Raw genomic sequence first — 13,300 nt, 5'->3', positions numbered from 1 at the left:
TAAGTATATTGGCATACGTGTGCAAGGCAGCGGCAAAATCCACACTCTCTATGTCTGAGTGGGTTTCCCACTCATCATCTGTAACTCCCGTATTTGTTTCTTTATCTGTAGTGTGTGGTGAGGTTTGTACAAGGGGTGGGCTGCCTCTTAATTGTGAGTCTGATGTTGTGGCAATTTGTGTGTCATCTGGTATTAACGTGGGTGGTGGCGAAAATATTCCTGTCATTAAGATATGGTGTTATGAAATACGCCTCTTGTTTATTTATGTCCTAGCAAAATAGATGAGTAAATAAGTTGAATATAGCTAATTTTAGCACTGAGAAGAAATGAGCAAGTATAATTTTACCCACTTGATACAGATCGTAGAGGTGTGTCGATACAAAAGTCGATCTCGGTAGAAAAATACAGGTTTGATTGAAGATCTCTTCATAATTCTAGTGGTGTGTTGATGGACGATATTACTCAGGAAATTCCATGGCCTGGTATTTGTGGTGGTTAACGGCTGTCCCAGGCAAACCTCAGCATAGAACGTCGAATTTCCAACTTAACTGTGAAAATAAATGAGTATGAGTAGGAGCTATGTGAATAATGAGTAATGAGTAGTGGGTGAGAAGTGCCTGGTGTCAGTCACACGTTGCTTGGCATGGCAGACTCGCGTTGTGATATCATCTCAGCACATGGTGACGTCGGCTTCCCACACTGGTAGCTGTGGTGAGTGAATGAGTAGCGATGAGTAACTTGAGTGAAGACGGGTGAGTAAGACGAGTTGTGAATATGGACTTGGTGTTTTGCTGCGTGTCTTGACCTCTGGGTCAGCATAGGCGGGAGAGAGTGGTGGTGGCTTGTGTGCTTGTTGCTTCGGTGTTTCCTCTTCTTTACTTGCTTTGTTTTATATTCTTCTTGTTGCTGCTTGAAGTTACGTGAAGATTATAGAGTTGTTTCGTAGACTTGTAGACTATTTGCATTGTAGGCTGTATTTTGTAGGGATTCACTGTAGACTGAAGCTAATCTTGTAGAGTCTCGCCTGCTTTTGTAGAAATTTACTTTTAATTCGGAGACTATGTCCATAGAATCGCTGGTTCGTCATAGAAATTGCAAGATCGTATCAATATTTTGTTAAACTACTTGCAAGGCGTTGTGTGATCCCTTCACTTCTGCATCAGCATGATGATCTGGGAGACGGAGGGGGCTGGTTGGAGAGAAGTGTCAGGAGCTGGTTGTAAGTTGTTGGTTGTGAGAGGTATTCTTTTTGTTTTCAATCCTGATATTTTGTAGGAATTCAATGTTGATTCGTAGACGAGGTTCGTATACGTTCGCTGCTACCAAATGTCATAAATGATTTTGTGTCATAAAAGACTGTGTAGGTTCCTTTGTGGTTGAGTTATATATGTATTTTAGATTTGTGGACGATCGGTTTTTATATCTTGGAGTAGCTTCCCATTTGTCATATAGTGACAGGAGAGGTAAAGAATAGTAAGGGACTATTTTTATTTGTCTTGGAAATATTAACAAGTCTCTCACACAGAGCGTAAGTATAGAGTCCCGTCCCGCTATCTATCTCTCTGTCTCTCTCTCTCTCTAACTGCCAAGCCCTTCTCACTGTGACCTGTCTCTTCTAAGGCCTGTCTCCTTCTAAACTTTCTTTCCTAAATTCTGGTGAAACAGGAGACGTATCACGTGTGTTCCTCGTGGATGGAAAGTTTAAGAAGCCTGTGTGTGAGTATGTGTGTATATGAGTGTGTATGGTTACTAGGTCTTTGTTCACGAGAGGACTGCTGACAGCTAACTGCATCATCTCCTTACTGGCCGCTGTCGTCAGCTTTCCTCAGTGTAACTTGCAAACTCATTTCCTTTTCCCAGGCTCGCAGAGGGCTGTCTGTCTATCTATTTATCTATCTATCTATTATGATTTGTATTTATAATATGTAGTCCTGACACTCCCTCACCCCTTGCATGGATACACAAAGTCAGGAAGCTGCTGGGAAGAACAGAGCTCCCGGGTATTTAGAAGTTTATGAACTAGAAAATGGGACGGGGGGGGTGCACGGACCAACCTCTACATGAGCAGGGATAAATGTCTTCTACCTCCTCCCAACCAACTTCATTTTTTTTTTTTATAGTTTTGATTTGTGATATATATATATATATATATATATATATATATATATATATATATATATATATATATATATATATATATATATATATATATATATATATATCCCCATTATCTGAACCATGGACTGAACGAGATAATGGAGTCTCTCGATCTCTTTCAGAGATCATTTCTTAGGTGACTAAAGTAACCTGAAGTTTGGTCCTTAAGGCGGTGTGATCAGAACTGGTGGAATCGTATGACCTGAGTCACAGGAGCCCAAGATTTATATAATATTCGGTGCTTATAAAACCAGTTTTTCACTGTTTCATCCACATCCTCTTATTTTTCTGTCATGACATCCAAAAATCTTTTATATCGTTGGTTACCCCTTCACGTCGATGTCGTGTGTGTGTGTGTGTGTTATTCTGCAAGGTGATAGATAATTTTAATGGGAATAATAAGGGCGTCCTTGGGCTGAAACTGTTAAAATAGTCTTAGTCGAACCCTCTCAGTGCGAGAGACCATTTCCAAGCTGAATAAAATGATCTGAAGCAGAAAGAATAAAATACAAAAGTCGTCAACATAGCGAAGAATGGAAGAATGGATGTGTGAGTGAGAAAGGGCATAGTGGATTGGTGGATGAGAAGTAGGTGGATGGATGGATGCGTGAGTGAGAAGGGTTTGTTTGGATTGGTGGTTGAGGAGTTGCTGAATGGATGGATGGATGTGGGAGGGAGAAGGGTTTGGACGGATTGGTGAATGAGCGACAGATGGATGGATGGATGCATGTGTGAGTGAAAATGGCTTGGATGAACTGGTGGATAAGGGGATACATGCATGGATGGACGGATGTGTGACAGAAAAGGGGCTGGATTGCTTGGTGGATGAGTGACAGATGGATGTGTGTATAGATATGAGTGAGAAGGGAGTATATATAAGGCATTAGTGGATGAGCGGTGGTTAAATGGATGGATGGATGGGTGTGTTTGTGAGAATGGAGCAGATACATTGGCGAATGAGGAGTAAGTGAACTAATGGATGGATGAATGGATGGGCAGATAAAGTATTTGTCAAGTCTCACTCCTCTGGTCTTCCTAGTCAACCCAGTTTTGTTCTTTTCCGGAGCATTCTTGCTTTTTCTCGATATGTGTGTGTGTGTGTGTGTGTGTGTGTGTGTGTTTCTATGCATGTGTGTACATGTTTTTCGTGATTATATGTGTTGGTGTCAGTCTGTGCATGCGCCTTTTGTGGTTGTGGTTGGTTGTTGGATTCTTCATGATTGTATGTGTGTGTGTGTGTGTATGTGTGTGTGAGTGTGTGTGTATGTGTGTGTGTGTGTGTGTGTGTGTGTATGTGTGTGTGTGTGTGTGTGTGTATGTGTGTGTGTGTATGTGTGTGTGTGTGTGTGTGTGTGTGTGTGTGTGTGTGTGTGTGTGTGTGTGTGTGTGTGTGTGTGTATGTGTGTGTGTGTGTGTGTGTGTGTGTGTGTGTGTGTGTGTGTGTGTGTGTGTGTGTGTGTGGATGTGTCCATGTTTGTTCTTCTGTGGATGTGTTTATGAATGTGTGTACATGGTTGTGCGTGAGTATATGCATTTGTGTCGGTCTGTGTATGCGCCTTTGTGTGTGTTTGTGTGATTCTTTGTGGTTGTGTTTGGTTGTTGGATAGTTCATGTGTGTGTGTGTGTGTGTGTGTGTGTGTGTGTGTGTGTGTGTCTGTGTGTGTCTGTGTGTGTCTGTGTGTGTGTGTGTGTGCAGGCTAGCTCAAGTTCCTGATAGAGAGAGAGAGAGAGGATAACAGAAAGACAGACTCGAGGCTTAGCCAAACAATAAATACCTGTAAATAAAGACAAAAGCAGGGAAACATTAACTGACTGACAGACATATGAAATGCACATAGGTGGAATGAAAGACTGAGCGATATACAGGTAGTTAGGTAGATGCGTAGATGTAGAGATAGACAGACTTGCCTTCATATGACGAACAGAAGCCACTATAGCCAAAGCAGGTGGATAATTGGGTCTGGTTTGTTGGGCCCGGCATCGAAACCTTTATTAGCGAGTGGTTTCTTTTTTATATTTTTGAAGTGTTCCTGAACGTATAGATCGTTGTGTTAATGAATCGTCTCTTAGGTGTAGAAGTATTTGTGTGTGTGTGTGTGTGTGTGTGTGTGTGTGTGTGTGTGTGTGTGTGTGTGTGTGTGTTTTCTGGCATGAGATTGGCTATCATATAACAAATCGCATTGAATTTCCCACCCAGAAGTGATGTGAGGTAGGTTCCTGGAAGCAAGGCACAAAAAACGTATATAGCGAGAGAGCTAACCAATCACATAGGCAATGAAATGGGCCTCACATTCTTTCATTTACTATTCAAGCACCTAGAATCATCAGAAATGATCATCTGGACTTTTTTTTTGTATATGATTCCTTATCGATAATCTTCATTTTTCGTGTACCAAAGTCCTTCCGTCGAGAACAATCAAATTCAGAAAAAAGGTTCTAAGCATTGTTATGTCGTTCTCCTTATATTACTCATCACACCAACTCGGTCGCCTGTCAGCTACAGAGCCTCATCAGTTTCAGTATTTATATTATTACACAATCGTTTTCCCTGCCTCTCAACGTTTTTGATGGTCTGCCACACCTTCTCCCATCGTCACACTCATTAACACCATGATCAGTCCCCAGTTTATTCCCATTTTCTGCTTGACCATTACATCTAAAGATCTGTTCAACCTAGTGTCAACGCACGTCATTATTCCGCATCTCTTTAGAACCACATTATATTCTATCCTATCTACTCCTGGCAATCCACACATACCTCAGAAATCCCATTTCTACTATTCGCACACTTGAACTTTTGTTCCAATGGGCACTGAAGCACCAACATGCACTCCTCTTGCAGCTTCCACATTCACACCTTTGTTTATAACCAAGGCCCTTGAGGATGCAACCACTTTTCTTTTTCCTGTTGTTTACTTTCCACTTAGTCTGCACAGTTATCTCTCTCCTCTTATTGCACCAGGGTACCAAAACTCCCTGACTAATTCGTCTGTCCCCATTCACCGTCATATAACACTGTTATTTTCCCTTCCAGAATCAACGTTCATTCTATACTTGTCAACAAGCAATATCAAAGAGCGGCATCCATAAACATCAGCCGAACTCTGCAGAAGCCTCTGAATCATCAGCGATGCTAAAGTAAAAACTGTTGATGTGCTTACTCAGCCTCTAAGACGGTGTCATCAGGATGGATAGAACGGCCGCCTGGGAATCAAAGAAGCCAAGGTACAGATACTGGCTGCTATTCCATCTTTTTACTGAAATATTATGTGTGTGTGTGTGTGTGTGTGTGTGTGTGTGTGTGTGTGTGTGTGTGTGTGTGTGTGTGTGTGTTTAAGGATGTTTTGGGGTGTTTTCTGCCTCTAAGTAAGTATTTTCGTTTAGTCTTTCCTCACACTGATATCCTCATTCTTCTCTACGGATGAAATAAATTAACCTCTTGAATCCAGGGTATGTCATTTTGGTTTATTCTTACTGTCACCAAGATGATTTTATTATTTAACCTAAGAAAGACTTCTCGTTTTGACGGGGTGAAAAGAAGGCTACATTCAACATCTACAAATCTAAACGACCATCCTAACCACATAAAGCTCGATAATTTATCCTAATCTAAGTAAAAATCATCAGCAAACGGCAAACACAAAATGAAAAACACGTCCTCGGTTTTGGTTGTTAACAACATCGCTTGTCATCGGGCTGAAGTGGTTGATTAAAAACTATAACTATGTTTAATCATCTGAGAGTGAGGAAGGGAGGCTGAGAGTGTTAATACTGTAAATATTTATCCTTTCATGTTCGGGAGAAGCATAGTATACAGTGTCATCTAGCGCTGGATGCTTATATTTAGCTAATAGTGAGTATGCTAGCCCGAGAGTGTTAATATTGTCAACAATAACCCTTCAATGGTAGACATAACGTCTGTATTCTATTCCCGCAATCCCGATTATGCTCATCTGGGCGTGAGTCATGGGAGCCTGAGAGTGTTGATAGGTCTTAATAGGTTTGGTCTTTAAGACAGCGTGATCAGAACTAGTGAAATCGTGTCCTTTGAGCAATAGGAGCCCTGGTTCACCACTCTATCGTCTGTCTTTTTACCTTTTATTCTTCTTGTGGTATTTGCATCTGGTTTTATTGTTATTTTGACCACTTTTTTGTTTCCTTATCCTAAATTTTGCTATGTTTTACCGCCCTGCAACCGAACCTCCTCCCCCCTCCCTTTTTTCCCTACGTTCTGGTTTGTGATGGATATTTTGTTTATTAACATTCATTATGATATCATTGTACTGAATTGTTAATGAAATCTGTTTCGAACTCTTTCAGTACAATAGATAATTTCTAATGCGGATGAAGTAGCCTGAAGTTTGGTCCTCAAGATGATGTGATCAGGGCTGGTGGAATAGCCAGCCCGTGAGTAATGAGAGCCCAAGATTTAAATCACATATTGCGCCGTCTTTTTTACCTCTCCCCGATGGAGTCCAACGAAGTATTGTTTTTGATCGAGTTTGTTTGTTTGTTTGTTGGCAACATTACGGAAAAAGGGCTAATTGAAATTACATGAAACTTTCGAGATATTTAGCACTGGTCCCCTAAGAAAGTGACTAAATTTTGGAGGCAATTGAGTCACCCTGGATGGTCAAAATCAAGGTCACAGATTTTCAGAGGACTATAATTTGAAAACGGTTGAAGATAGCGATATTTACCATTATGAACATACAATAGCTCATAATATGGGCTTTCATTTTTGCAGCAAGACCTTTGGCCTTGAATGAACCTGAAAGGTCAAACTCAAGGTCACGGATATTCAGGGGGCTGTAACTCGACACTGGTTGAAGATAAATATTTAGTTATCAATAATTAGGAAATCTCATGTGGGTCTTTAAACAGTACCTTGACCTTTGACCGTAACTGACATTGAAAGGTCAAACTCAAGGTCACGGATATTCATGGGCTATAACTCGACACAGGTTGAAGATTAATATTTATAGTTATAGATATTTAGGAAATCTCATGTGGGTTTTTAAACAGTACCCTAGTCGTTGACCGTAATTGACCATGAAAGGTCAAACTCAGGGTCACGGATATTCATGGGCTATAACTCCAAACTCATTGACGATAGACATATTAACTATTACGAAGATATAAGAAGTCTAATATGGGCTTTCATTTCGCAGCGTGACCTTTGACTCTGAGTGACCTTGAAGGGTCAAACACAGATAAGGGATTTTCAAAGGGCGTAACCTGAAAAATTTGGGCCATTACCTTATACTTTAATTGTGCACTAACAATAAATGACTTAAACGAGTCAGTATTTTACAGCAATAAAATAACTGCTGACGGGCAAGGTTTGCTGTGCCTGGCACCACTCTTCACTTCTAGTATCAGTTGCTTATAAATCCACTTATTCCCTATTTCCCTCACTTTCCCTTATTTTTCTCTCATCCCGACATCCAAAATTCTTTTATATCGTCGTCTTACCCCTTCACATTGAAGACGTGTGTGTGTGTGTGTGTGTGTGTGTGTGTGTGTGTGTGTGTGTGTGTGTGTTTGTTCCGTAACGGGAGCAGGCAGGGAGTCAGGAGGGCCGGGGCTACATTGAACATGTTGTGACACTTAGACTGTTAATTGATTTGGCCCACAGGAGAAAGCATAAGTTATTTGTTTGCTTTGTCGATTTTTCAATGGCATACGACCGGGTCCCTCGCGCCAAATTGTTTCGCATGTTACGTAAGTTGGGGTGCGGGTCGCAAATGTTAGCGGCGCTGGTGGCGATATACAGGGTTACTTTGAGCATTTTTGGGACAGCCATTGTAACATCCAGGATCGGCGTCAGACAGGGGTCCCCAACATCTTGTTTATTATTTATCATTTTTGTAAACAGTATGATTAAGTTGATAAAGTCCAATTGTTGGCCAGACGGTTTTTTACAGTGGCTTCATCTCCTTGTCCCTATGGACAATACTGTTCTCTCGACAACGCGACGCGGGATGGAATATAAACTTACATTTCTGAATCAGTTGTGTGTAAATAATGGCATGGTTGTGAATAATATTAAGACCAAGTTCTTTGCAATCCACGCGTCAGTGGGCGATCGCGAGCAATTCTGCGTTGGTGATATGGTCATGCAGTGGTGTGACAGGTATGTGTATCTGGGCAGCCTGTTCACAAGCGACGGGACCCTGTCGTCCGCCACTACCGCCCACGCACAAGCAAAAATGTGCCACATTCTGAAATTTGTGTCATTTTTGGAAAAGAGTATAGACATACCATTTTATGTTAAAAAGAAAATGTTTGAAGCAGCCTTAATGTCAACCATCCTATATGGCTGTGAGTCCTGGTTCAATGGGAACTTGAGGCCAATGGAAAAATTGTATAACTGGGGTATTAAACAGCTGCTGGGAGCTCGTATGACGGCGTGCACGAACGTTTGTTACGTGGAGCTCGGGTGCCCGCCACTGAAATCTTTAGTACTAGCAAGGCAGAGGAAGCTTTTCCAGCGACTGTGGGGGTAGAGGCGCGGTATGCCCGATGACCCGTGGGTGCACGCCGTCAGGCTGACCATGGCGGCTAACACACCAACAAGTAAACACATTAAGAGTTTAATTAATAATTCTGTTGATGATGTTAAAGTCGGCATTGAATCTTTAAAGAAATCATTTTCTAACTCTACATCTTCTAGAAGGCTAATTTATAATGTGTTGAACCCTACCTTAACAGTTCACGAGATCTATAAATGTCGTGTAAAACTAGTGAGGTACACAGAATGGCATTTAGTCGGCTGCGGGTAATCAGTCATAATCTGGCGATTGAGACGGGCCGTTGGAATCGGCGAGGACGGGGACGTCTCCCGGTAGCAGAGCGGCTCTGTCCATGTGGTGCTGTGCAAACAGAGTTGCATGTACTGGAGGTGTGTCCACTGACTCAGCACATACGTACAGGATATAACTTTACTTCCTGGAGTCAAATAATTGGTGACGATGCTCAGTTTCCTATTGAGGAAATAGTGTATAAGGTCCTTTCCTGTTTTGGCTAGTGTGTACTATAATGTTTATCAAAACCTATGTTATTTAAAGTGTATTTAATTCATTTTGTATGCTCTTATTCTAACCATGATATATCACTGGGATTTTTTTTTTTTATAAAAAAAGTGATTGGTCAAATTGTAGTTACGTTACTAATCAGAAGTGTAATGATTTTCATCTTTCATTAAGGCTATATAGATGCACTGATCAGCCCTTTAATACTTCGCTTGTTTTGTGGACCATAATTGTTTGTTAATATCTGATGTACTGTTTATCATGCTAAGGTTTATTGTTGCTTGAAATCCTGTATGTGTAACTGGATATTGTGGTCAATAAATACTTACTTATTTACTTACTCACTTACTTGTGTGTCTGTGTGTGTCTGTGTGATATTGCAAGTGAGTGAGTGCATATGTGTGTGTGTGTGTGTGTGTGTGTGTGTGTGTGTGTGTGTGTGTATGTTTGTGTGTGTGTGTGTGTGTGATATTGCAAGTGCGTGAGTGCATATGTGTGTGTGTGTGTGTGTGTGTGTGTGTGTGTGTGTGTGTGTGTGTGTGTGTGTGTCTGTGCGTCTGTGTGTGAGTGTTATTGGAAGTGTGTGTGTGTGTGTGTGTGTGTGTGTGTGTGTGTGTGTGTGTGTGTGTGTGTGTGTGTGTGTGTGTGTTTTCATGCTACAATTGATCCAGAGGTGCGATGAAATAGGGTCTGGGAAGCAAGAGAGATAAAGTTATCGTTCGAGAGCTGATCAACAATATTGTCAGTTAGAAGGGTCAGAAATCAATCAGTATCATTAAAGCAATCAAAATCATCGCTCACCTCACAGAAGTTCTCATCTGCACATATTTTTGCACCATTTTTTCTTAAGCACGAGATTTATAGTTCCCATAAAGAAAGATCAGTTCATCGACAACAGTCAAGTTAAGGAAAGGGATGCTAATCATTGTCTTGTTTTGTCCTTACGTAGCTCATCACACCAGCTCGATCGCATGTCATATCCCGAGCCTCATCAGCTTCAGTACCTCACTTTATTACAAATACGCTTACCGTGTTTCTCCACTCTCTTGATGATGGTCTGCCACGCCTGGTTCCAACTTCATACTCACTCACATGTTCCATTTTCGCTTCCCATTTTATACTCAATTCCTCCATTAGACTATATTATATTAAGAGTTTGTCTTACTTTGGTATCAACACACTTCTACTCCACATCTTTCTCGAATCACATCATTTCCTCTCCTATACACTCTGCACTTTACACACATTCCTCACAAACCCATTTCAGCTACTTGTACTCTTTATTTTTTTTTTTCCTAGTGTTACACCAAAGCCTCACACCTACAGTAAATGTTACTGTGGGCACTAGAACTTCATGCAGTCCTCCTGTAGCATGCACATTCACACTCTTGCTTAACTAGGGCCTTTATCGATCCAGCCACTCGCCTCCTTTCTGCAGTTTTAATTTCCAATTAGCCTGCATATTTAACTCTTTCCAAATACTAAACCTGAGTACCAAAGTTTCCGCTTGGGTTTCAGTCTGCATTCACCACCGGATAACAGTGACAGTCACTCCCCATCTCTACAGCAACGTTCATTCTTCAAGTATCAACGTATACTATCGACGCACGAAGCACGACTCTCATAGATTTCAACCGAGCTTTTCACCACCTCATGAACCACCAACGATGCCAAACTCATACCGTCGATGCGCTTACTGAGCCTCTAAGACGGTGTGATCAGGATGGATGGAACGGCCGCCTGGGAATCAAAGGAACCAGGGTTCAGTCATGCCACTGTATCTCCGTCTTTTTACTGATATTTTTTATTTCGTTCTTATAGATGTATTTGGGTGCTTCCTACATCTGGGAAACGATTTACTTCAGTTTCACCTCCAGCTGTTTGTCACGGGGTTTTTATAATATCACGGTGTTTTTATAATAATAAATGCTTAAATATTTTTTGATAATAATATTCAATAATATTAAAGAGCAGGGACAATGATTGTCTTGCTACATCAAGCAACGATTACTTTACGCTGGCTTGTGCACGATTCTCTAAGAACGAGAATTTATAAACTTTCTCAACAGTACACAGCAGAGACTAGTTACTCACAAATGCTGAATTAGTACTGTTTGCCTCTGGAGAAAGTTACTTCACCCCTGACAATAAATAACTAATACTAATAATAATATCAGGTCCTTGCTGATGCATTAACTCCTAGGTGGCACAACGGATTTTAAGTTAATACAACAAGACTGATCTAAGTACCAGTTATGAATAGTAAAACGTCTATGCAAGCTAGGAGCTATGTGGGAAATAAGCTTAATTATGGAGAAATGAAAAAAGAGTTTACTTTACATTAAGCTCAAGAGAAAGAACTGTTAAATTTATTGATTACAAAAAATAAATTTAACGTTACATTTCAAATCAAATCAATGAGACGCACTCACTCACTCACACAAAAGCTAAATACTTACGCCTAGGAAAAAACACCTTAACTAAGCTCTTAAGACTACGATTACAAAAAGGAAATACCGGTCGATGAATGCTGTGTATCACCCGGGGGGTGGGAGTACTGGCCAACTGTACTAGTGGAGCTTGGGTGCTAGCTGACCTCTCACACTTCTTGAGCACAGGACCTTTCTCCGTCACAACAAACACGCGACTGAATTCAAATGATGTATAGGCAGGACGCACAAGCCACCGGAAGAAGGCGTGGCTAACGGTTGAGGCAAGCAGGGGCGAACAATAAAGAAACAATTGTATCGCTCAGTAGAGCACTTAGTGACGTGCATTAAATCGGTCACTTTTGAAAGTGACAAATGTTTTGAAACGTATACTCCGAAATGGAAAGAGAAACGGTTAACTGAGCGATACACAGTGAGTTTTCCACTAATAGTTCGTGGCTTCTCACAAAAGGGAAATGTCGCGAATTGATTCGTGACATTACGCCCCTACAAAATTAAATTTTTTCCTTATGGGAAAAATTTTTTTTGATATATATATATATATATATATGTACACATCCTAACTCAGTCACACAAGATTCACACTGTGGTGTGTGTGCTATCCTGCTACAGGAGAAAGTCACAGTCGCCAGTGAGCGAAAAAACCTCGTATTTACGTTAATAGAAGCAAGCTTGAGGGAAAAACTCCGTGACAACGGTGAAAATCCTGTACTCAGGTCAAACTGAGCGAAAAGTCGCTACATTTACACTGACAACTAATTGTTGTGTAGCGTGATGTATGTAATACACGGTGTAGGTGTGACAGTTGTAGTGTAACTGTACCTACGTATAAAATGACATAGTAAATAATAACATGGCGATGACGAAGGCAGAGGAGAAGAGGCGGCAGCGTGCGGCAGACGATCAGCTGGCCCGCACAGCAAAACTGCTACACCCATTGCTGAACCTGCAAAACCAATTAAGGTGGAGCATCAAAAGTGTCAACGAGACAAAATTCTTATTACGTTACAATTACTCTCTCTGCCTAGCAATCAGTACATGCTACGAAAAGTACGCTCAAGCTGAAAAATACAAGTGACAGCCTAAGCTTCGTACATTCGAGGTCGCCATTAATTATAGCACACGATTATGTCAGCAAGTTGAGAATTCCTGTGCAAACTCGGGTCTTCCATAGCCTCGAACTGCACACGGGTCCTCAACCTGTGCCTTAACCTACAGTACTTATATTAATATCGGGAAGCTGAGAATCCTTGTGCAAACTCGGGTCTTCCATAGCCTCGAGTCGCCTCTGCGGAGTTCTCACTTCCCCCTTAACCTACAGTACTTATATTAGTATCGGGGAGCTGAGAATCCTTGTGCAAACTCGGGTCTTCCATAGCCTCAAGTCGCCTCCGAGGAATTCTCACTTCCCCCTTAACCTACAGTACTTATATTAGTATCGGGGAGCTGAGAATCCTTGTGCAAACTCGGGTCTTCCATAGCCTCAAGTCACCTCTGCGGAATTCTCACTTCCCCCTTAACCTACAGCACTTATATTAGTATCGGGGAGCTGAGAATCCTTGTGCAAACTTGGGTCTTCCATAGCCTCAAGTCGCCTCCGAGGAATTCTCACTTCCCCCTTAACCTACAGTACTTATATTAGTATTGGGGAGCTGAGAA

Source organism: Coenobita brevimanus, chromosome 97 (genome assembly GCF_032717465.1).
Source record: "Coenobita brevimanus isolate Jiangsu-jjx chromosome 97, ASM3271746v2, whole genome shotgun sequence".
In the NCBI taxonomy this organism is placed as follows: domain Eukaryota; kingdom Metazoa; phylum Arthropoda; class Malacostraca; order Decapoda; family Coenobitidae; genus Coenobita; species Coenobita brevimanus.
The sequence above is the reverse complement of the archived record's forward strand: the minus strand, read 5'-3'. Positions refer to the sequence as shown.